This window comes from Mycteria americana, chromosome 2, assembly GCF_035582795.1.
Source record: "Mycteria americana isolate JAX WOST 10 ecotype Jacksonville Zoo and Gardens chromosome 2, USCA_MyAme_1.0, whole genome shotgun sequence".
In the NCBI taxonomy this organism is placed as follows: domain Eukaryota; kingdom Metazoa; phylum Chordata; class Aves; order Ciconiiformes; family Ciconiidae; genus Mycteria; species Mycteria americana.
Window position 1 is genome coordinate 92,685,036 of NC_134366.1, and position 21,722 is coordinate 92,706,757.

A 21,722-nucleotide genomic window follows, 5' to 3' on the forward strand; every position below is an offset into this window, starting at 1 on the left:
TATCTGTCCCACACATTCAATAGAGACACTAGCCCTGTCCAAGCAGGATATTATTCATTTCTCCATGTTCTTCACAATTCCTATTTCTTCCTTCCTGCCCTCTTTCCAAACAAGTCTTAATTCCCAGATTAAACACGGTGGGTTAATGTAGTCATTATAACTCCTTGATTTTGTAACCTGCTAATTGTAAAATTTCTCAGATGTTGCTTTAGGCTGCAATCACTAGCAGATTTGCTATGGAGGACATCAACAGTTCTTTTAAGTCACTTTTTTCTAATATGACTGCTAAAAGAGAGGAAGCTTGGACTTACCAGTCTTAGAAAAATTCCTTTATATGACCAGTTTTAAATCCTGTACCACATACAATGAGATACACAGTTTTGTACTCCATTCATGAGGTACCAGGATGCTCAGAGGTGATAACAATCCATATGCTGCCTCTCTAAACGACTCAAAAACCCACTTGAGGGCCAATGTACTCTATAGTCAATGACACTACTGATGAGTAGAGAGGTCACCCCAGACTATTCTGGACAGCAGGATGATCAGTGAGGACATAGTTTACACAGTTGTTTGCAAGAATAGCTTAGTTGGTTCAAGTTCTTGCCTAGTAAAAAGAAGTCAACTTCAAATCCCAGAGGTACCACCTACCTAAGCTTTAGCCTCAGCACATCACAGCCACAGAATATCTAGGTTTTTACAGCAGGGGAGACACCATATTCAGGGAAAGAGTTTACCAAGGTAATGGAGCTCACCTGAGATTTCCCTAAATGTGGGAAACTGGACTGCATAGTTTGTGGTAGTGGGGAAGATGTGTTCACACTCATCCCCAAGTAAGAAAATAAACCAAATAACCTGCCTTACGACAGCTTGACAGATCTAAGTGGCTTCATTTTATTTATCTGAACTAAAAGGTAGACAGATGTTTATGTTACCAATTGCTTGTGCCAGTCACCTGCCATAGGTGTATTCACACCCTCAGTGTTACTGTTGAAAGGGATCATAGGTACTCTCCTCAAGGTACTTTAGTTTAAAGTCAGCAAGGGGAGCTTAACGGCCCACAAAGGTACCCTAAGGTACACTCCAGGCCAACTACAGAGCACCCACACAAACCCTTCCCTGCCTGCAGCTGCTTATGCAGTTTCCTAGTGCAGCTCATAGCAGTGGAGATCGATGTTAATTCAATCATTCCCAATCTTTCCCATACTGGAAAGCCAAGTTACGAATGAAAAATCTCTCCCAAAGTTCCCAGATGTTCCTGTAGCCATGCTTACCTAGTTGTAATGAAAGGAAAGGGGGTTACTGGAGCTGGGCAAGAGTATGAGTTGAGAAGTCACACTGTGTGACAGAGAAGAAAGATGACGGAAAACCAGTCTCCCGTTCTCTTGTTTACGGGGTGTGCTTTTCCTCTTCTTCCTGTATGACAGCTTTTTCCAGCCAGGCTCTCCTTGCAGTAAAAGCTCTAAGAAGGACCAGCCACATCTGGTTTTACCCCAAGTGGATCAATGGTTGACAATACATTCATGCCACTTTTCTCTTCCTATACTATGATTCCTGTTCAAAATTACCAGCAGTCTTCAACACAAAGACAGCCTTATATCTATACTCATGTCTTTTTCCGCATGGTATACAATTGGTTTAGGACAGGGATTTTTCAGCTTTTCTTTGTATGGATCATCTTTCAATATGATCAGTGGCTGTCATCTGCTACACCTTTGCAGCAGCTAAAGCAACTGCTTAATCAAAGGGAAACAGTTCACACTGGTAGCTTTCTGCATGGATACTTTCCCTCTTACTATAGTAAAACCTGGTAACAAACACACACTGTGTGTGGTACAAGCCTGGATGCTAGGCCATGGCCTGACCTTCATCTTTGAAGGTCTCAGTAGTCTATGCAGTTCTCCCTGTGGTGGCTCCACACTTCATTATTTGCCCAGCGGGGCATATTTAGGCTGGTGGCCAGAATTCAACTTGGTAGGGCAAGTGTGTAGTGCACACTGACCTTACTCAAATGCCAGTGAACATGCTGGATCATCAAACACCATCACCTTTAAGACATATTTTTTCTGAAAGTTTTCTACCATCAACAAGGCTGAACAGTATCCAAAGTTGCATTTTCTAAAACAGAGGCTTCTGTGACTGTTGTCCTTTTACTGCCCCTTTCATTGACAGGGATCAAGTTAAAGAGTCTGAGGAACTTAAGGCATTTCTAAATCCATTTCTTGGCATTTATGAACTCTGGTGACCGGGCTCAGAATGGTTCATTACGATGAATAAATTAATGAATAATTCAGAACCACTCATGGAAGTCACCCTCAGCAATTTTCCTTCACATCCCATGTACTAAACAGTGAAGACAGCTACAATGGTTGGCTTTATCAGGACGTTAAAGCCATTACAAGGGTTTAAAAGATAAGAATAGCAGCACACGCAATCTCAAGTAGAAGTTACATTATACATGGTGATACCAAGCCAATGTTCTCATGAAAGCATTCATTTAGTGAGCTTAATGAGGGCAATTTGTCAACAATTTCACACACCATTTGCCTAGAATTCTCCAATGCAGCATTGCACTGTGCGCTCCTCCCCCCCAAATAAACTGCATGTTGTATACAGTTTTGCCTATCATTAATCATCTTTTCAGCACTGCAAGTTCAATGCTGCTTTCCCAGTAGGAGACCGAGGGAGCAACCTAGCCAAAAGAGGGAAAAGTCATGGGAAAAGAAGAATATAAATGTTCACTTAAACAAAAAAAAAAGACAAGAGCAAAACCCCCAAACCCTAGTAGGACCATCCCTTTCTGCCCACAGTAACTGCTTCTAACAGCAACTTCTGGAGCTCTATTTTTTCCATAAGCATACAACTACAGAATCCAAATGGTGCTTCTTTCAGCTTAAACATTCAAAGCAGAGGCTAAGACCATCAGTCAGTTTAAAATAAAATAAAAAATAAAAAAAAGCAAACCACTCCCCCCTCCCATACTGTCCCCAGCTTCTGGAATTGTTGCATTTTTGTTTTCAACTAGGTCCAATTCAAAGATGACTCTTTCTAAAAAAAAAAAAACCCATGTATTTATTGAAACTGTATCTGCAAAAGGCTTGACTTAATAAATAACTAACTTAAGAAGCCATTACTGTTGATTGTCAGCATTTTTCTGCTAACCAAGATGCCTGAGGGAAAAGCAGATGGAAAGTAATTAATAAGACCAAGAGTGAGGTTTGCTGGATGTAACTGATACTGTTGGTAAATCTGGGACTCATAAATGATTCTCCTCAATGAAGGAAGAGAGACAGATGTTTCTGCTATTTCAGCAAGGAGCTAGGAGAGAGCAAGTAAAAATGAAAATAAAAATTAAAAAAGACCAGTGAGCCCATAAATAAGCAATGCAGCTGGTATCACACACTTCCTTCTTTTCTCTGACACTCCTGATAAGTTTGAAGAATTTGAGGAGCGAAGAAAAGGAATCCTCTGAAATGATCTTATTAAAATGATTCAATATGCCAACAGCTATAACTGACTGCATCGTATGTGGACTTGTGCAGTAGGAATATGGGCAAAAGAAAGCATTAAGTTTGCTTCTGAATATCTTAACTTTTAAAGAAGTGTTGGATGAATTGCCATTTCTGCAATACGTTGTATCTTTCGCTTAAACAATATTGAAAACCTGAAATGAAGTAAAATAAAAAGGGAAATAGGTGGAGCATAGGATCCCTCCCTGTTGAGGGAAAGGCATTTTAGGAAGGCTGTGAGAAGGAGGTGGGGGACGGGGGGAGCTGTACCGAGCATGTCTGACGGGGCAAGGCATGACTCAAGCTACAAAGCATTTCCACCGAGACAAAGTGCTGCTGTCATCTGTATTGGCAGCACTTTCAACCCAGCAGTGCTCTGTTTCACTAACTGGGCTCTCTCCTGCCAAAGGCATCTGAAAAGAGGAGGTTGCTTCCCGAGCTGCAGCAAATCAAGATTTTACTCTTTTGGCCTTCAGCGATTATCAACGAGAAGGTTAAATGAAATGTGCATTTGTGTGTATGCATAAGTATATCTGTATGTATACGACAAACACAAAAACACTCCTTTTAGAGTTTTTCTGTATCTGTTTAAAGGTATGTGTGTTCTCTGAATACTTAAACCCTCCCAACTTTCAAAACTTTAAAAAATACTTTAAAAAATCTTCCCCAAATATATGATACTGCACCTGAAGGAATTAAGTGAAGATGTTCTGTCTCAGCTCCTGTTGACCTCCAGGCTTCTGAGAGATTTTCGTCTATAGGGAAAAAAGATAAATCAATACCGAAAGATCAGGGATACTTTTGTTTTTAAAATCAACATTCTAACCATTCTAATATTTTTTTTTCTTTCGTCGACTGCTTCTTGAAAACTGCTAAAGAGCTGTCAATGATTGGGGGGGGGGGGAAAAGAATAGCCTGCCTCCCTGACCCCAGGTATGAACCTATTCAGATTAGTCAAATAGAGGCTATTACAGAAAATATACAAATGTTGAGGTTTTTTTCTATTTCCATCTAGATTTAACCTCTTTTCTGGCTGCAGTAATAGCTGGTGAGCTACCATCACCACTCACAAATTCAATAAGATAATTCTTTAGAAGCTCCAGATCTGAGCCTTGAAAATGCACCTCTGGCCATAGTTTACAGTATGGTTAGAGTCAGAAAGGTACTGTAAAAATGACATGAAGATGATGTAATATTGCCAGCCACAGAAAATTCAATTTGCTCAATTAACAAGGTCAAAGGCTTTTTCCTTTTCTTTCACTCCCATGCCACAAAATTCAGCATGGCTGAAGGGCTGCAGAGTGCATTTCTGTGTCAATAGGCACTGCAGGGGAAGAAAGACTGACTTAACATTTTGCACATAAAGTCATCCTGTGAACATTCAAGAGCTACCTGGAAAACTCTGGAAGCCTTGGGCTATACCAGCCTTTTATCAGCAGAAACTTCTGTGCGCTCAAATCCTTCTAAGAAGAGGAGCTGGGAGAGTCACAGGGTGCTCCAGTGGCTGCTCCACCAGCAGCTTCTCCTGCCACAGACGGAGGACACTCAGGGCAGCAGCAGAGGCAGGGTTTCCATAGGACTGACTTCACTCACAGGAGAGAGACCAAGGGTATGCCTATATGGAGGATAATCCTCAAGCTATATTGTGAACACTGGGTCAAACACTTCCCCTTCAAAAAGTATAGATATACTGGGAGGAGTACTCTTCACAGTTTCTTCCCTATTACACAGCTACTCCTACACCACCCATCTTCCTGCAGAAGGATGCGATCTTGACCTGAATTAGCTATAGGCACATGTAACACTTGTTGCTTAAATACTAAACCCCAGACATCTAAAGAGATTAAGATGGGAGTGCATCAGTTTTAGTTAATACTTTGACTAGTTTTGTTACTACATGGTGAAATGTGGACACAATCTTAAGGATACATCACATGGAAGAAAGTGGATAAAAGGCTATGAAGATGCTTTTGCCTCCATACAGTCCCACTGGTAGCTAACAGAAAGTCTACAGATACATGCAAAATGGAGGGGCAGAAGGAAAACTCCACCCCCAGCTCCACACGCTTCAAAGCTATTTTGAAGTGACCAAGGTGCAGGAACCAAAACTTTCTAGAAAGAAAATCAGAAAGGCAGGCTCAGGAGTTCCTCTCATGAACAATCACACTGTACCTCATGTCAGTTTTGTGGAACTTGCTGCCACAGAAGATTGTGGAGACAGACAACATTGGCGGATTCAGAAAGGATCACACAAATTTATAGACAGTAGGTCCATAAACAGAAAGGGAACAGGAGGGAATGCACCCTGTAACATCTCTAATCCAACAGTGGTGGATGTGGTGCAATGCAATGGGAATGGACCAGAGGAAATGACTACGCTTGCATGGTCTCACTAAATAACAAGTATAGTTATTCGTGCTGCTGAAGAGAAAGTGTACTGGGAAAGCTGGCTGGTCTGATTTTGCAGAGCATTTAGAGAATTTATGTCCTTCTTCGTAGGCAGTTAAAATCTGTCCTGCTTGCAACTGCACCGTCAGGAATCTACATGACATTCAGCAGACACGGCTCAAAACGATTGAAGTATGCGATCATGTTTTCTGTACTGGATAGGGCTGGGTTAACATTGATACATTATGGGCAGCCCTACAGTTATTTCATTAATTCAGAAGTCTGAAGAAAAACAGCATTGTAGTTTTGTGTCCTTTTATCCACACTCCTGTCTGCAATGATGGTGGTGTCAGGCACCAGTCTCCTGCTTAAATCTAGCGTCTCAGCCCTGTCCACCCCCACACTGCTGTTCCCTAATGCATACTTGTGACAAACTTGGAACAACATCTGACCTTCGAGTCCTCTATCCACATCCCTACTGCCTGCCAACAAGTTCTGGCTAACACTTAAAGAAGATATCTCACCACTGACCTGGCACCCTGAGTTATCAGCCTACAATGAGGCCCCTGCAGTTTAGTAAAAGAGTACTCTCCAAATACCCCAGGACTCCTAACCCTGCACGCTCGCACCTCATGTTTATAGGAGCAGTGCAACTCAGCTTTATTATTGCATCATTATTAATTTGAAGTACATGTGCTCTTTTGCCTTGAAAAATAAAAGAACAAGTCTGAATTCAAACAGTTAGAAAAGCGCAAGGGAATATAAAAACTCAGAGTTAACAGTCAAGAGCTCTCTGGAAGCGCTTATTTCGGATGGGCTGGTGGAGGCAAAGCGACTGGCCTCACAAGCTATGTCAGGACTGGCATGCCCTAGAAAAGCTACGCTTACACCTAGGGACACATTTCTTCTTATTAAGGATGGCTGTTCCTTCTCCAAGCCTTTCTGAAGACGTTGCTAAAACTTTGGTAATTGTATATCTTTAGATAAAAAATTTATAAAATTCTTGTAAAATTTAGAACTTGCCACAAAAAAACCCAACCTGGCAGAGTTAACAAATTACAGTAGGACTGGGTACTTAAGTAGATACCATTGCTTTTGGGCAATCCCATTGCATTGTTTAATACCCTAATATGTTACTGGAAGGTTTTGGAAAAAACTTCCTATATTATTCAGGTACAGGAAAGGAGAAACTTAGATCATCTTCCAACAGAAATCTCAAGGCTGGTAAAAGTCTCAGAAGGTCACCTGGGAAAGACAGGGATTACGTAAACTGTTCCTGGCCCATGCTTATCTAATCCAGTTGCAAAGGATTTTCAGTGATGAAGACATCTTCTCCAGTACTTCCATATGCTTGTCATGAGAAACTTTTTCTTAATATCAAACTTGACTCTTCCTTGCTGCACCTCACCAGCTTTTGCTCCACCCACCACGGACATGAAGTGCTCACATATGTGAGCACAGTTATCATACCTCCCCCTCAGTCTTCCCATCTCTGATGTGAAAAAACCCCACTGCATTATGTCCTTCCTTGAGAGAAATGTTGTTAAGAGCCCTGATCATCCTCATGAGTGATCTTGGATTTTCTCTCCTTAGTCTGTAAGCATCTCTAAGTGCAGTGCCCAGAACTAGACACAATGTCCAGTTTAAAACCTTACCTGAACGTGATCATCCTGCGCAGTGCCCAGGGGTACTTCGCATGAAGCCACCACTCCATTTCTCCCTGGGAGTGTGGGCTTTGCCTTTTATGCAGCAGGCCAATATTATTGATTTATGTTCAGCTTTTGACCCGTCCATAGGCAATGCATAGAGGCACAGGCAGCTGTATTCTCTTGCCTGTTTGAATTGCTGTAGCCTTGGTGGAAGTGATAAATAGACTGTTGTAGATTTATAGTCAGTTAGCAGATGACTCAAAATTGCACGCAGTTCACTTTTATTTCTTCTTTGCTTTATCAACAGACTGAAACTCCACAGGGTTTGTAAATTCCACAAACTCTTCTTTCCTTCTTGGACTTCAGTAAAAGTGCAGGTCAGGCAGTGGGGGTCCTTTGTTCGGGACAACGCTTATCCCTACATGTGCTCATACTCAGAAAAACAGTTTTCATGCACTCAAGAGTATATAGTTCATACGTAACTACCTCTTTCTTCTTTGGAAATGCTCAGCAGTCTTGGATTTCATGAGGAGTTTAGCCACTCAAGACCAAATGGTGATCCCACTTATGTAAGCAGATAGGACGACATCAAGCAACATGCAGTAGAAGGAGACTCAAGACTGGAAAGAAAAGTTGGTCTATCTCATCCTAAGTGACTTTAGATTAGCACACCTGAAGCTTAAATTCCCAAATTCAGTGATTAGCACAACAAAGGCACTGGGACGATAATGTTTCTAGGAAACTTGACAATTGTCTGGAAGGTAGGAACAAGCATGGAAAAATGTTTTTAAGAAGCTCAGAAAACACTCTTGCATTCAAAGAAAAGAAAAGAAAAGAAAAGAAAAAGAAAAAGAAAAAGAAAAAGAAAAAGAAAAAGAAAAAGAAAAAGAAAAAGAAAAAGAAAAAGAAAAGAAAAGAAAAGAAAAGAAAAGAAAAGAAAAGAAAAGAAAAGAAAAGAAAAGAAAAGAAAAGAAAAAGAAAAAGAAAAAGAAAAGAAAAGGAAAAGAAAAGAAAAGAAAAGAAAAAGAAAAAGAAAAGAAAAGAAAAAGAAAAGAATCCAAATAAGGATATCTGAAAAAAGTTATATTATAAAAAACAAGGCCCATTTTTTAAATTATCCTTTGAATAATTAAGATAATATTTCCTGTAATACATAAACAGAAAAAAATTGAACTGTTCACAATATCCTACACTCTTTGAAAACAGGAAAAGGTAAAAGTAAAAATATTCTGCAGCTGGAAGAGAAAAGCTGCAACAATCTTTACCAAAATACAAAATAGCTACTTTAAAATTACAGTGGTTGTTAACTGCCAATTTTAAAGTTCCAGTAAAAAAGGTTCCTTACATATTTTTGGATTAAACTTTTCCGCTATGGTAAATCTGTAAAAAGAGTGAGATATTAATAGGATTCCTTATAAGAAAAAAAAGTAACATGTTAATTGTTAGAAGGCTTTTTTTTTAAAAAAAGAACAACCATAAATCAGAAACTTACTTAGAGTAAATTTTAAGAAGTAAAAATCCTGAAGTGGCTCAATTCTACCCACTTGCCAATTTAATTTCTTATTGATGAGTACTATAATAAAAAACACTAGCTATGAAATGCACCTCTAAAAAAGCCAAATAAAATTAGAATTTATTCTAACTAAAGCTAGCATCACATTTAGTCACCTCCATTAGCCTGAACACCTGTGAGGTTTTTCACCTGCAAGCAAGCACAGCTTAGGCTAGCCCTGCAAGCACATTGCCAACACCCACCACCCATGCAAGCTGAGTTACTCATGAGGTCATTCTCATGCCACGAAAATATTACTCTTCTATGATCTGTGGCAATGCAGGAGCTGCTTTACAAAAAGGCAAACCATCCATACAGTGGGGTTGGGCAGACACCAGAGCGGGAAGAGCATCAGACTTCAGCTGAAGTTGTCCCTGTCCATGAGTCGGTAACCAAAGCCTGCAGGGAGTCCATTGTGCCCAGAAGAAAGCAGACTATGGCACAGCAAAATGAGAGAAGGAGTTGCAGCGAGGGCATGGCTACAGGGAAGACCCACGGGCTGTTGGTGCGGCAGGGAGAGCAGGTCATGGTGGGTCACAGTAACTCAGCAAATCTGGGTAAGAATAGGTGCGTGCTGCAACAGCTGCAGGGCTGAGAATAGTCAGAAAGAAAAAGGTACTTGATCTTGTGGAGGAGATGCAATTCGATAGCCTTGCAGGAAGAATGGGCAGTTTATTTGCATTTTGGTGAAACTAAACTTCCCTCTGCAGTGATGTCCTTACGAACTGTTTTAGACCTAGCTGCCAGCTCTCCATTTTCAGCCTTCTCTTACTGTTTGCTTTTTTCAGAGGAGTAAATGATAGAGTCCATGTGAACAGAAGAGAAGGAAAAAGCAGGACCAAGGATGCACTGGTGACTAACCAAGTGAGCAGTGCATGTTTGCTTTTATTATTTTAAATAAACCTTTTAAAAAATACAAAGCCCCCAAATACCCACATTAATATAAGTGATTTGCAGGAAGCCTCTGACTACTGGACTAACAACCCACAGAAATAAATAGTCATTACAAAAAAATGTTCCAGTATTCCTTGCACAGCTATTACTAGTCTTACATCAGGGAAGAAGGGCATTCACTCTTTTATTCAAGAAAATTGCTTCTTAATGCTTTTTTTTTTTTCCCTGAGAAAACTGTTTTGCTGGAGATGTTGAATCTTTTACTTGATTGGAATTTACCTCAGTATTGCCTCTCCTGAGAGCTTACGATTTAAACCACTCCAGACAACTGGCCTACCAGAAGGCTGTGCTGGCTCTCAGCATCCAGTTCAACACACAGAGCTTCTTTAATTATGGAAAGCATGTTTAATAGACAAAGTCAAGTTGTGTGAGTAAGTGTTCTCCAAGCGTTAGGTGAAGAGGATCTTGGGCTAGAACTATCTCAGCCAAACTTTAATCTTCATTCATCTTATTGCCACAGAATGAAACGCAACCACATATATCATCAGAAACCTTTCCCTCTATTAAAAACTAGACATCAGACATTGATTCATTGGGCTATACTGACTCAGTGATGGAAGTGTCAGCAATATGTCTCAGAAAGGGAGCCAAAAGCATGAGGAATAGTTCAACTTATGGGGTGCTGCTGTTAGAAATCTAAGAATTTATGTAAATCAACCCCAGACTTCACTGTGCGGGGAGAGAGGGGAACTTGAACATCACCATGCAAAATGATGTGGTCCTACCGCACACTCGAGCTTGTTCAGTTTACTGTAATACCCAATCTGCCAATATTAATTTCTTAATGAAAAACTTACATCTGGGAAACTACATCACCATCAAAGTGACAAAACCCACATCCTGCTTAAATTTCATTCACTTGAATGACATTTCCATGGAAAATCACTGCAAAAAGAACCAGAGCTGCAACAGAAGCAGACAAGGAAAAAGCACTATGTTTATTAAAAGCATGTATTTCTTCAAAGAAGCCATACCAACTTCTTCACTAGGATCTATTCACTAAAAAAAAACCCAAAACAAAAGCACCCCTCCAAAAACCCCACACAACAGAATCACACCGAATCACTGATGTTTTCTGTTGAAAATAGAAACCACATTTCTCTTGAATACCTCTGATAAAGAAACAGGTCTTTCTGTAGTAGGAGTGAAACAGTTAAATTCTAGATATCCTAAATACTCCCACCTTTCCCTGCAGCTGAAGCTGTCTGCACATAATTTGAGAAAGTTGAATTAAAGGAAAAGAATACTGTATACATAACACGTTAAACTGTGAGTATGAAAAGAATGTATGTGAAAATCCTGCATATTTTTTGTTTGCCTTTAATTAGAGATGGATTCCTGATCTTGATTATCCTAAGCAGAAAATCAAGACCAGTCCCTGAAACCAAGCAGTCTTCCCTTTGTGGGCCTCCTCTTGATTTATGTAGGGCTTTAAACAACACAAAAAAACCCCAGAGCTGGGGTTACTGTTCTTTCACATTAGTTGCTTTTTTTGAGGCTGCAGATGGGCCTGTGTTTTAGGATATTTATTTCTTGTTATGCCTTACAGTACAAGAAAACAGAGAGCTGGGAAAAAGCACTACTGAAAGCGATACACTTTCAAAACCATATTTTGCTTATTAATTATGTTTTGATTAGTGGTCCACCCATTTTAAGATCATAGAATCATAGAATCATAGAATCATTTAGGTTGGAAAGGACCTTTAAGAACATCGAGTCCAACCATTAACCTAGCATTGCCAAGTCCACCACTAAAGCATGTCCCTTAAGTGCCACATCTACACCTCTTTTAAATACCTCCAGGGATGGTGACTCAACCACTTCCCTGGGCAGCCTGTTCCAATGCTTGATAACCCTTTCAGCGAAAAAATTTTTCCTAATATCCAATCTAAACCTCCCCTGGTGCAATTTGAGGCTGTTTCCTCTCGTCCTATTGCTTGTTACCTGGGAGAAGAGACCGACCCCCACCTCGCTACAACCTCCTTTCAGGTAGTTGTAGAGAGCAATAAGGTCTCCCCTCAGCCTCCTTTTCTCCAGGCTAAACAACCCCAGTTCCCTCAGCCGCTCCTCGTAAGACTTCTGCTCCAGACCCTTCACCAGCTTCGTTGCCCTTCTCTGGACTCGCTCCAGCACCTCAATGTCTCTCTTGGAGTGAGGGGCCCAAAACTGAATGCAGTATTTGAGGTGCAGCCTCACCAGTGCTGAGTACAGGGGGACGATCACTTCCCTAGTCCTGCTGGCCACACTAGTTCTAATACAAGCCAGGATGCTATTGGCCTTCTTGGCCACCTGGGCACACTGCTGGCTCATATTCAGGCAGCTGTCGACCAACACCCCCAGGTCATTTTCCACTGGGCAGCTTTCCAGCCACTCTTCCCCAAGCCTGTAGCGTTGCATGGGGTTGTTGTGACCCAAGTGCAGGACCCAGCACTTGGCCTTGTTGAACCTCATACAGTTGGCCCCAGCCCATCCATCCAGCCTGTCCAGGTCCCTCTGCAGAGCCTTCCTCCCCTCAAGCAGATCAACACTCCCACACAACTTGGTGTTGTCTGCAAACTTACTGAGGGTGCACTCCATCCCCTCATTCAGATCGTTGATAAAGATATTAAACAGAACTGGCCCCAACACAGAGCCCTGGGGAACACCACTTGTGACTGGCCACCAACTGGGTTTAACTCCATTCACCACAACTCCTTGGGCTTGGCCATCCGGCCAGTTTTTTACCCAGCAAAGTGTACACCCATCCAAGCCATGAGCAGCCAGTTTCTCCAGGAGATGCCCCTCATGGCAACCCCTCTTGTTGGTTTAGATACTACTGTGCCACTTTTAAGCAAACTGAAAGTCCCCATTGCAGAGTATTTTGTGATAACTAATCTCAGAATCACAGAATCACAGAATCATATAGGTTGGAAAAGACCTTTAAGATCATCGAGTCCAACCATAAACCTAACACTGCCAAAAACCACCACTACACCATGTCTCTAAGTACCTCATCCAAACGTCCTTTAAATACCTCCAGGGATGGCGACTCAACCACTTCCCTGGGCAGCCTGTTCCAATGCTTGATAACCCTCTCGGTGAAGAAAAATTTCCTAATATCCAGTCTAAACCTCCCCTGGCGCAACTTGAGGCCATTTCCTCTTGTCCTATCACTTGTTACCTGGGAGAAGAGACCGACCCCCACCTCTCTACAACCTCCTTTCAGGTAGTTGTAGAGAGCGATGAGGTCTCCCCTCAGCCTCCTTTTCTCCAGGCTAAACAGTCCCAGCTCCCTCAGCCGCTCCTCATAAGACTTCTGCTCCAGACAAGAGTTCTGCTCCAGACAAGACTTCTGCTCCATCTCAGCTCATTCAAAACTGAAAATAGCTCCCAGATACCTCAATTGGATCATTTGACCTAATGAGGCTTCAGTCACTGTGCCACAGTAACTGTCGCAATGATATTTTGGGAGAAGCTGCATTTTCAGCTGTGGCACATACTCAATAATATGACAAAGTCAAACTTCTGGAGTAGGTTGCCTGTGTGGTTCACAGCTGGTAGGGAGAGGGATAGGAAGAAGGTAAAATGAGAAAGGGAAAATTACAATGCTAGGAATAAATGGCACTAACATGGTGAATTAAGGAGTTTATCATCACACATTTTAGCTGCATGTTCTCTTCTTGGATGCACAGGGAAATGTTTGAGACCTACAGCTCCCCCATAAAACTTTAAAAGATTGACAGTCCTCTTTCTGCCCTGTGGCTACATAGAGGAAGGCAGGGAGGCTGAAGCCACTCTCCGTACCTATCACCCTCTTAGGTAAAGCAGCCATTAGCCCTACCCTTAGGCGAAGGCAGAGGCTGGCTGATCTCAGATGAGCTGCAGTACAAAATTACACTGTCATCCAGCTCTCTGGAGGGAATGCTGCACAGAAAATGTTGACCCAAGGGCAGAGGGAATGAGATGTGGCCAAAGCAGGAAACTCAGATCAAGTCAAGACAGAGCAGGGGCCTGCTTCAGTGCATAGCAGGGACTACATTGCCATGAGGGATGCAACGATCCAGCAAGTTGCTAAATCAGATGTACGTGTTGGGTTGCAAAAGCCATTACACAAAATAACCAAGTTTCAATTGTTTTCCAAAATGAGTGAAAATAGCAGGTCAGTATAAGATGAAATGCCTATACCCTGGTCAAGTTCTCATTAGCTGAATAGAGAAAAATAGAAAACCTGTTTTGCATTTATGTTTTCTCCTAAAGCCACAGACTAACACATCACTTTATGGCACTGACAATTTCTGAAGTTATCGTGAGATCAGCCATTATATCTCATCTTTTTTTTACAACTTTTTCATCTGTTTCATATTTCTCAGCTCTTTTACATAGTACTTTTAACAGAAACCTGAACACCGTAACTATAGTACTTGTACTGTACAACTAGCTTGGAGGATATTTACGGCTCATCAGCGAGAACATATGAGGAACACAAGTCTTAGCAGACTGATAGAGTCTTTGTCATGGCAGATTTCACTCTGCACAGCAATAGCATGTGCACAGACGTGCTATACGAAAGGTCTGTACCAATGCCAGCAGAGCAGAGCACACAACTCTCCTTGGCTCAGTTTGCCATAGGTCCATGTTTGCCATTCTGAGGGGTCAGTATGGGTGGTTTCTACTGGAGCTCCACACATATCTTGAGCCCAGCACTCAAATGTAGTCACTACACTCCTAAAACTTCTGTGAAGTTGTTCTCTTAATTTCATTTCAAAGACCTGCAGGATGGATTACTTAGCCAGTAAAGAAACTTAACCAAATAATTCTGCATACAGATAACCGTTCATCAGTTATTTTTTATGTGAAAGTTACTTGCAGTTGCAATTGCTTTTGTTAAAACTGTACTTCTGTAGATCTTTAACACTGAAACACCAGCTTCTCTTTCACTTACCTTTAATGAGGTAACTAGTACCATTAATCATGTCTAGGTTAATTCAATAACTTTGTATAGGCAAGTAACTGAACAGTGATACTGTCTGTCACTTCCTGACATGCATACTACTTAGTCACTTTACAATATGGCTGTGTGAAATAGTTTGTATATGGTTAACATTGGTGCATGGGTCCTCAGGGATGGAAGAACAATGTTTTACATAATGATTGGTGAAAAGAAAGGGAAAAGATTTATTTGGAAACTGATACTGGGCAAGGGGAAAATCACAAAAGTACATTGGAAAAGGGAAGACACCAGTCATAATCATCTTTCAAAGTACAGTTACTATGAACATTATGCAATTTAAGTGTAAAAGGTGTAGACTATGCCTGACTCCTCTCATTTGCTTACAAATGCATACCACATGGCAGAAGGCACAGGAGAGTGAAGAAGCACTGCAGAACTTCTTCACAACTTGTATCACCTTGGAAACATTCAAGGTCAGGTTGGACGAGGCTTTGAGGAACCTGATCTAGTTGAAGATGTCCCTACTCATTGCAGGGGGGTTGGACTAGATAACCTTTAAAGGTCCTTCCAACCCAAACTATTCTGTGATTCTGTGATTCTATCACAGGTCTCAAGGACACAGCATGATCTCAGTAATGGATAGATGTGAGTCTTCTAATTGTGTTGTAAGTGTTTCTCTTCCATGAAAAGAAAAAAAATCATCTCTAAGAAATGCCAATGTCATAGATCCTTATTAAGGCGAAGTTTAAATTACCAAGTGGTATTCTGTACTCTTGAAGCATTGTTGAGGTGAATAGTCTCAAAACTCAAACCATCTTCGAGTGATTCCTGTAATGCACATACCTGCTTATCTGTTTTGGAAATCACATTGAAATGAACTGCATTCGCTGTGCTATAACAAAGGCCTGAAAAATCTAGATCATCTAAATTGTATGGCTTCATTCTTAGGCACATATTGCTATTTAACAACCTGTATTCCCTTACCCAACGTAAAACTCCCAAACTCATTTCACTACTAACAATCTCCATAGTAAAATAACCTCATGCAATACTACTGGCATTGTAAAGCAGATGATCTGAAGAGGCAACACACGGCTCTGTCCTTTGATGCACACAGGAGCTGGACAGAAAGGTCCCCTTGAAGAAAGGGATGGTGGACACGTAACAGCTTTATACCAAACTCAGAACAGGTCCAAGGTATTCAACTTCATCTTTGCATCACCCAGTCCAGGCAGACTTTATCTTCCTTTTGTTGCCAGCTCAAATGGGCAGGATGGGAGAGAATGGAGAAAAGAAACAGGGAGCCACATTGTTGCTGTGGTACCTTACCTTCGTTTTTCAAAACCCCAAATTGGATTTTTACTTTAACCCAGTGTTCCAGAGGCCACTAGGTGTTACTAAGAAACTCTACCTCAGTACAGTCAATGGCAAAATTCTTTTTAATGATGAGACAAAATGTTTAAAATTTGTCTAGAAGAGAAACACTTTCCTATGAAACAATTAATAGGATTTTATTTTTACCTAGATGCTTTACTTCAGAGCAGGAGCACTAGAGATCAAAAGAAGCATTAAGTGAAATTCTCATCAGAAACTGTTTGAGATCATCTAACTTTTGCTTCGCCTCTAATTACTGAGGAAAAATAGATTCTTTTAGTAAGTTTTTGTCATGCTGTTTGAAATAACAGCATGTCGTTAAGGACCCTAACAGCGCAGCAGAGCACACCAAAATCAATACCACACTTTCTTTCAGGGGAGTCTGGTGTGTATTTACAATGCTGTGGATCTAGATGCTGTAAAAGCCTGCTTACCATAATAAAAGTGGAGTTAGCACATTGATACACATTTTGGCATTTCACCGTTGGGCCTTTGCATATATTCACTGTTCTTGCGCAAAATTCCTTTGTGTGAAGTTTGCCTCTTTTTCATTACCATGTTGACAGGATCACCTTTCCCTGTAAACAGGAAAGAGAAGAACAGCTAAAAGACCTATTGTTGAGGTTCTTGTAGCCTCCTCACTGACTCTAATCAATTGCAAAATATTTGCAACTTGGAAACAGGAAAAAAACCTTCTTTGTTCCCAAGATGACACGTCTGAGCTAAGTCAACTGCTGTACCACTGTTTTCCAGCTTGAAGAAATTTTCATCCAAGCACAGTGAGATCAGTAAAGTCCAATGTATGTTTCAAAAACAAGTTAGTGTTTTTCCTCATGAACGATTTTTTCATTTGAGCAGCTCTTTCTTCTTAGGTGAATTCTAAACACACATGCCACATACCAAGCACACTGCAAATTATCTATCAGATCTTGTTACAGATACATATGCTCTCACATATTTCAATAACCATGACAAAATTTGTACACGTCATTTTTTTTAATCACTGAAAGAAATAAACCTGCCTTAAGTCTGTTGAAATTAGGAGAATGGCATTGGTGAAAAGCAAAAGAGGAAAGCACCTCCTTCCTCACTTATACATACAAAATTCTCTGTATTTTCTTCTTCACACCCTGTTGATCATTTAAGTAAAATTATTTATTGTAGCAAAGCTGTTTTGGTGCATCCAGGATATAAAGGACATCTGTGTAGTTGTCTACTGTGAGAAAGCCAAAGTCTGAGCAAGAGGAGACTGGACTCACTAAAAAGTTTGGGTTAAACAACACATATTTGGGGGATTGGTTTACGTACAAGATTTTTGTTTGGTCAAAACAGTACAAACAGGTAAAGGCTTTGGTCACATTTGTTTAATCTCTCTCTGCAGTCTGTGGCTATCAATTGAGAATATATGATTAAATTCATTGTTATTAACAGCAAGCTCTGGTAGCAGATCTTTTTGCTGTAAGTTATCTGACTTCCATGGAGTTAGTGCACATTCATAATAGAAGACATCCTTTTACGCTTCCAGGGCCTCAAATCTTTCAAAGAGTACTGGTGGTGGCAAGGGCAAGTTGTTAAATTTATGTCCTGGAATGAGTGCACTTGCTTTCAGTGCAGGCTCTTGCTTCCATAGGATAGCCCAGCATTCAAGACTATCTGCAAGTCTTTACAGGAATAGGCATGAAAGGTGAAACCAAAAACGATGTAAAGGCCACAGAGTTGACCATGACCGTCCCTAACTTGTGGGTGTCTGGTTTCCAAGGAGGGATCCAAAATCTAACTCAGATATTAAGGCTTCTTTTACAGCATACTGAGAGAGTTAAAGATCTGACAAAGGAATCCAAACTAGTCAGCCTCTAAGTCAGAAGCTGCCTGAAATCAGACATTGAGTTGAGGTCACTTAAAACTATCTGATAAAAGTAGTACTCATGAAAGGAATGAATGAAGAGGGGGAGCAAGAGGAGGAGGTCAAATTGGCTGCTCTCTGCTGCTCAGATAGCTTGGCATTAGAAGCATATCGCTGCCTCTTCCCAAGAACTGACCACAGATCTCTCCTGAGGGAGGTGCCTAGCAGGAGCAGAATGGCAGAGGTGTCACACTAAACAAAATACCAAGTGGTTCCAGGAGTAGGAAGTTAAACACACAACTCCCCTCACCCAGGTGAATGTCCATCTCATCCACAGCCAGCCATGCCTACCTCTTACACTGCAGCTCAGATTATTTGGTGTTCTTCAGTGTGGACTGAAGACATCGTAAGTGTCACCCCGCAGCACACCTGACTGCTAAAACAATTGGCAGATTACCTGGGAAACACAGGGCCCCTCAGGCCAAGAAGAGTTGAATCAGAGTTTTCCACTTCCCGAGAGGAGAAATGTTGTAGTCACCATCTTGGTCCCCTCTCTGGCTCAGCACGGAGAGAATGGCAACCACTGTTGCTTTTGTAGACTCTCGTGGGTTAGGTCCGTTCTGAGAACATCTATAACATTAGGGAGGGAGGCAAAGAAGGTATAACTTCTTGGTCCTAGGTAGGGACCCTAACATAGCAGTTGGCCTGACACTTAGACCTGTAGGGACTGAGGTGCTTATGGTCAGTGCCAAAACCAAAACAGGGGGTGAAATACAGCGCTTAAGCATAGAGGCTAGGGACATGCTGAGCTGGACCTCTGTGGATGGATTACCATTTCCCAACTTGAGTAGAGTGTAGGGGCACACTTTATTGGAGATATTGGTGGGGTAGCACTGTAGAAGAATTTAACCTCAGTTACACCTATAAAAGCAACCAGAACATCAGATTAGAGAATTACAAGTCCACATAATTCACTGGGAACATATACAGTTGAGTAGCTGCTTGAGATGATGACCCCCCAACCAGCCCATCAAAGAAAAAAATCACCTCAAATCCTAAGGAGGTTTCCAAATGCATTTAAATTTTCTTTAGCTGAGGGAAAAATCTTTTTATTTCATACTGTTCAGCAGCTATTTACAATTAAACATCTAACACTATGTAAAATAAACGAGTTGATAATTACCAAAGAAGACCAATGAGCACTCCTGTGAAAATATTCTCAGCTATGAGAAAAATAATGCTAGATATATTTGTAATGCTAGATATTTTAACAGTCCCCAAAATGAGACAATCTAGCAGGCTAGGCAAGAGAAAATATAGGTCAGGAACCTGACTCAAGCAAGCACTGATGACCTGCTGGCAATATACAGAACATGCTGTTTTAATGAATTCCACTGCTGGAACAAAAACTTGGTACAACCAAACAACCGTGTTTGTTTAGCACAGTTGTGGGCTTCTTTTGTAATCTATTCGATGGTGCAAGAGAAAAAGAGGTCAAAACATACTGTGTACAGAAATGTCATTTTCATTGGACAAATCCATTCAAATAATTTTTGCCTGATTAATCTAGTGCTGAATGTGTGAAGGCATTACCTAAGTTTATTTTCTAGGGGTTTCTCTACATTTTGTTTGGCCCTGGATCTCAGTCTTTTGCAGGATAAAATTTTAAATATGCTGTCATAGTTTCCCTTGCATAAAAATCCTTAGGAAAGGATTTTTGCAAAAAAACCTTGCAAAAAAACCGCAGGAAAACTTTTCAATAGCCTTGTTTAACCCACTAGCGATACAAGAGTTATGCAGAAACTTAGCAAATCAGTGTTTAAAAACTGACAGTGTGTCGTGCAGTACAACACAGCCTGAGGTTCTGGACATGTCATAAACCTAGCCCAGTGTTACTCAGAAATTATTGTCAATCGGGTCATGCAGATCTAAATTTGTGATGCACACAATGGCCAGAGCTTGCCTCATGGTGCAATAATAAACCCCAGACACACAAGGCATCTGGTGTGCTTGTGTTCAATGGCCTGATTAGCTAAGATTTCCCACTGTTGTCACCACTACCCAAAATTAAACATGAAAACTATGGAAACAGCTCCATACTTACAGTCATGACCAAACTACTGCACAAAGCAAAAGACTTAAGTGAACTGGAACGGTTGTAGTGATTGGTAGTAGAGAGCCAGAACAAATCTGATAGACACAGGAACCTGTATACTCTCAGTTGCATGCCTGACTTGTCATTAAAAAAGCTGATGTTGCAGGTAAAAAGTAAATAACCTGGGTTGGTTTCATGATCACTTTGAATACTGGGAATGTATTTCCAAAATAGGACATGTCTCATCTTCAATGCTCAAAACAGCCAAATTAAGATAAGGCCATGACAATCATAATCTGCTGATGGTTTTGGACAGCCAAAAATTTTCATCTTTTTAAAAGAGAACCTGTTTCAGGCATTTTCAGTTCTTGAAATACAGACATGGCCATACTGATCTGCAGGTGTTAAAGCTTGTTTTGATGGTAAGTATGTTAGAAGGTAATTTTGGTTAGTTCAGCAGTTAGTGATCTGTCTTTCATAAGAGAGAAATCTAAACCAGCACAACACAGATGATACGTATTCCATATAAAGTACCAGAGCAGCACCATGGTCTAGAAAGCATTCCTGCTTTGCTTCCTATTTTAATCATTATGAACTACTGATGTTACAGGGTCAATGAGTCTAGGGAAATTCCTAGAAGCAATTACAGTGCCAATTTGCTGGAAATAATGAGAACTTCTAATGATTTGTTAACCTACAATAATAGTATCGGCACACATGGACAGCAGTCAGGGGACATTCAAGGTGGCAAGTGTTATCTACTGGCTGGTGTATGATAGGGCTGCCCTCATGACACTGCATCCAACAACCTTGGCTCATCTCCCTGCTTCAGAATATTCTCACCTCCTATGTTATCTAGTAATTTTATTTCCTAGTACCATAACTAAAGCTGTTTATCACATCCAGCCTGCCACTGTTGTTCAGTTGCTTCTTAAATGGTTATCTTATGCTATTTTTTGGAAGTATTTTATGCTAAAGAAGATTTTTAGGCCTATTAAAAGAGTCACGAAGTAATAGGTCTGTACAGCCACCTGGTAATTTTGATTGGGTGCTGAGTAAGTGTCAAGGTAGATGAAAGAGGTAAAAAAAGGAGGAGAATGCAAAAAGAGGGTGGAAAGACAGAAAAAGGAAGAAGCAATTGGGAGGGAAGAAAAATTAGAAATTAGATGAGAAAGCAGCAAAAAAAGATAAAAAATTACTAGAAGGGTTTAATACCCTCTCATACATAAGTTTCCTCAGATTCTGAAGAAAATATGAATGCTATCTGCAATTACACAGGAAAGCTGAGGTCCTTGCTACAGGCAGCTTCTGGCAGTCCTGCGCCCTGGGGAGAGCCAGGAGCTGCTGGTCTTTCTCAGAAGCAGGAGGAAGCAGTGCCTACCCCAAAGAAGGGAGTGACATAAAACATTGCCAAAGGGACCAAAAGCA

General features: G+C 40.9%; 1 long non-coding RNA gene across 3 annotated transcripts in view; it reads right to left on the minus strand.

Annotated features, from left to right (window-relative positions):
* The window catches only part of LOC142406708 (uncharacterized), a 71,023-nt gene that overhangs the window by 9,166 nt on the left and 40,135 nt on the right, over nt 1-21,722 (minus strand). For all 3 annotated transcript variants that reach the window (XR_012774674.1, XR_012774675.1, XR_012774673.1), the window contains exons 3-4: nt 16,791-16,934; nt 4,196-4,264 (exon numbers count right to left, since the gene is read on the minus strand). This is a non-coding gene — a long non-coding RNA (uncharacterized LOC142406708). The remainder of the gene's footprint in view (nt 1-4,195; nt 4,265-16,790; nt 16,935-21,722) is intronic.